The sequence below is a fragment of the Silene latifolia genome, chromosome 5 (genome assembly GCF_048544455.1).
Source record: "Silene latifolia isolate original U9 population chromosome 5, ASM4854445v1, whole genome shotgun sequence".
NCBI classification, from domain to species: Eukaryota; Viridiplantae; Streptophyta; class Magnoliopsida; order Caryophyllales; family Caryophyllaceae; genus Silene; species Silene latifolia.
The window spans coordinates 29829179-29833459 of NC_133530.1; the positions used below are offsets into that span (position 1 = coordinate 29829179).

At 30.1% G+C, this 4281-nt stretch overlaps 1 long non-coding RNA gene across 1 annotated transcript; it reads left to right on the forward strand.

Annotated features, from left to right (window-relative positions):
• The first annotated feature begins 2217 nt into the window (after positions 1–2217).
• LOC141657164 (uncharacterized) lies at positions 2218–3484 on the forward strand. Its single transcript, XR_012548671.1, has 2 exons — positions 2218–2455; positions 3013–3484. It is a non-coding gene; the product is annotated as an uncharacterized LOC141657164 (long non-coding RNA).
• Positions 3485–4281: the final 797 nt, after the last annotated feature.

The following is a 4281-nucleotide window of genomic DNA, read 5'->3' on the forward strand; positions in this document are numbered from 1 at the left end:
AAAAATAGAAAAAACGTTACATTTTACTTTAGTATCTTCAATTAAATCATATATACGTCATGTATAAATATTGATTATAACTAGCTAAATATTACTATTAGGTAAATATTTTACATGTTATCTTTTAAATACTTGAAATTAAACCTAAAAAAATATTATTTGAGAAAATTTAACCTATTTTATTTATAGGTAAACTCTAAAGCATAATTTATATGGTTGTTTTAAAATACAAAAGATGCAATTCTTATAGAATAGATATGTTTGACACATAATAATTAATACATGCAAGACACACTCAAAACATTTGAATAAGTTGAGTTTGAACTCTATATGTTTGATAGATATATATCACACGTTATATATAAAAAACTAAAAATTACATAAAGCTATATCACATCATTTTGAACAAATATTAATTGATTTAGAACATAACGAATCGTGAAATGATATAATTTGAGAACTTAATGTTGATTGTTGCATTATTTGATTAAATTTTATTTTAATTAATACTCCCTCCTATTCGCTATAATGTTCCTCTTTGTCTTTGGCATGATACTTAAGGAATATTATTAAAAATGAATAAAGGACATTGGTGGGGTTGGGGATAGAAGAGACTCCAGAGAGGAATACTATTAAAAATGAATAAAGGACATTGGTGGGGTTGGTGATAGGTGAGACTCGAGAGATGAATGAATTATTAGGAGTTAAATAAGGAGTTGTGAGTCCAAAATATTAAGGAAAGTAATAAAATATGAGTAAAAGACTTGTGTGGGTTTGGTGATAGGAGAGAAAGATGAATAAAATAAGAGTAAAAGTTACCAAAAAAGGAAAGGGGAACATTACTTCAATAATCCATTTCGGGAAAGAGGGAACATTATAGCGAATAGAAGGGAGTATGATATTTGATTAGTCACAAAATAATTTATAAAACGCTGATCATGTATAATTAATTATCACTTATTAGTTTTAATTAAAATTGTATGTATTTTATTTTATAACTTTGAAGTTAAACTTAAAAAAATTAAATTTGGGAAAAATTTATTTATTTTTATTTATAAGTAAAAATATTAAAGGTCATATATAAATCATGTTATTTTTCTTCAATTATAATAATAAAATTTTAAAACAGGCCGCGCGAAGCGCGGGATACTACCTAGTAATATCATAAAGTAAAAAATTTAACAATTTGTAATTTACGAATTCAATTTCCTGCTAATTTTATTTTATTTTAATAAAAGATTGTATTTTTATAATTTAATAAAATATAATTTGATTAAATAATATGGAGTATATTTTAACGAAATAGAAGACAATGATTTAGTGAAATAAACTCTAATCTCATTTGTTTATCATCATTTAAGGAATTTCATTTTCTAGGAAGGGTTTTTCTAACAAGTTAATTAGAGAAAGTTTGTTGAGAATATTTCACTAATTATGGTAAATGTAAGTTTATACATGTATTTTTGATGATTTATTCTCAACAAACTTTCTCTAATTAACTTATTAACATGTGCTCTTAACATGTGCCCTAAGAGCACATGTTAGAAAAACCCTTATAGGAAACATATTTTATCCCAAAAATACAAATTTCCCTCCAACCCATTATTTTCTTTCTTTTCTTATGAAATAATGACGGGTCAAGTACATATTAAATTAAATTTACCACACTTGTTGTCTAGAAAATACCAAAAAAATTGTTTTACTACCATTAAGCAAGTACTATTTGACCCTGAATATTACCGTTTTAAGCAAGATTAAGGGTAAGATTATTGGTAGTCTTGAGACAAGACTTTGGTAAATCTTAAGACAAGACTCATCCAAGACTACCAATAATCTACCAAAGTTTTAACAAAGTCTTAAGTTGAGTCTTGGAAATCCAAGACTCAACTTAAGACTTTGGGTGAGTCTTGACCCCACCTTGAAAGAAAACTATCCAATGAGTGGTTCTCATGTCATTTCTTTTTTGTAAAAAAAAAGTTAAGTGAAAAAGTAGAATTTGAGGTGAGTCTGATGGATAATCTATAATGTCTGAAGTGAGTCTGAGGCGAATCTGAACAATAAAGAAATAATAAAAATTAGTAAAAATTTGATGTGGCAGAGTTTTAAAACTTGGGATGGTCTTACTGATAATCTCACGCTTCGGAAAAAATGACTAGGATCCAGCGAGTTCCGTAGTAAAGTAATCCAACTTGGTAGTTGGTACAGTCATATCCACTTGGGACTTGGGAGAATGGGAGTGTATGACTTTGGTACTTGAGGGAATCGAGTTCCTCTTCCTACTAGTACTATAAAACCAGCCGTTTCTGGAACCCTCTAAACTTCCGCTTATTTAATCTCAACACTGCATGCAAATTGCAATTTCACCTACAACTCATTTCAAAACAGTAGTAACGTTTCATCATCCTCTTGTTTCTTCTCTCAGTCTTTCTAGATCTACTGTATTTCAGATTTTCAGGTGCCTCTATCTTCCCTGTTTTACTCTTAATTATTAATCTTGCACATAGTAATTTAATCACCACTTTTGATCACTTGTTTTACCAATCAATTTTTTGTTGTTGTTTATGCATGAATGTTGATAATTTTTGATAAATCAATGATGGGTGCTTTTGATAGATGAAAAAAAAGTGTGGAAAAATTGAAAGTTTCAATCCTTTTAATGTTACTGAAAATTTATAGAGTTTATTTTGTTTCGTATACGGTATATCTACGTTTTTAGTTGTCTATGGGATTATAGCCATGTTTGTGATTTGTCAATGAACAAAAAGTTTGGTGAAATGAAAATTTGGATTTTTTTAATTTTGTACTTTGATTATTTGATTGTATGTACTGTTAATTTTATACTGTACATAATTTGTTTGATCATCTCATCATCTCTCCCGTCGACTGGTCTAATTAGTTTTGTGTGGGATGGTTTTATATTAATATAATTTGAGATCAACTCAATTTAAAAATTGGCATCACAGTTTTGATTTACCTTGCACATTATGTGTTATGACGATGTTCTTTGGTCAGGTAGTTCAAATTACAGTTTATGGCTATAGAACCCACCATCGAAGATGTCTCAACAGAGCTGATCCGTGACTTGCTCATTTCAATTTCCGAAACTACCCCTGAAAAACTCATCGCTTCGAAATCATTTCTCGAAAATCCAGTCGGTTTTAATGAGGCAGCGGTGAACAACAAAGATAACTCTGAAGCGTGGAGGTCCGAGATTATATCAATCGCTAACGTTCCATCACCAGAAGAGATTACTCTCTCGTCCACTGGCATGCAGAAAGCTTGATGATGAAGGCGTGAAGCCATTGTAATTTGTATCTTAGTTATGAGCGAAAGAGATGAACTCATGTACTAATACATGCAATTTGTTTAATGTTTTTAGCTCAAAGTAACTTCCATTCAACAAATTGCAGTGATTCAAAGCTAGAAAAGTGTATGGTGTATGGTTTAAATTGTTAAATGTATGAAGTTTCATAGCGGCCATCAACCCAAATTGCATACTCCCTGGCCCCTAATCATTTGTTTGCGCCATTTAATTAAAATACGTCTCACAGAGAAAGACAAACAAATGAATGAGACAAAGAGAGTATATTGGATCTCTTCAACTCCTATCAACGTAACAAAAAGAGAGTAATTTAGGCCCTGTTTTTTTGGACTTAAAGTCACTCTCTATAAGTTAAGTTCAGCAAAATTAAGTTAAGCTCAGAAAAGTTCAGCAAAATTAAGTTAAGTGAAGTTCAGCAAAATTAAGTTCAGAAAAGTTCAGCAAAATTAAATTCAGAAAAGTTAAGCAGAATAATAAGTTTCATAATATTGACGAGTTTTAACAAATAGATACAATTTTCGTTCAAAATCGGTTGTATAAACAATCCGAGATTAATTATTATTCTATATAATTTTTTCAAAAAAAAAAACATTTATTTAAAGCCGAATTCTTACCTATCCCCCCGAAGGTATGTTAGAGCATTTTAATTACCGACATTCGTCATTGAGAATGAAAGTTGAAATGACATTTGGTCAATTGAAAAAAAAGGTGGAAGGTGTTAAAAGTTATGCCTCAAATGTCACCTAAGTATCAAATGTCCATTATTGTTTCTAATTTCACACTTCATAATTTTATACGGATGGGATACCTGTTATACAACATGAGAACGTTCTAGGGACAACAGATTTAGGCATGTTTGATAAGAAGCGGAAAAAAGCTATGTACAAGGTGCGAAATAACATAGTCAAGAACATTTGGCGAGGCAATGGATTTGACGGGGTGAGCTCAAATGAAGATGA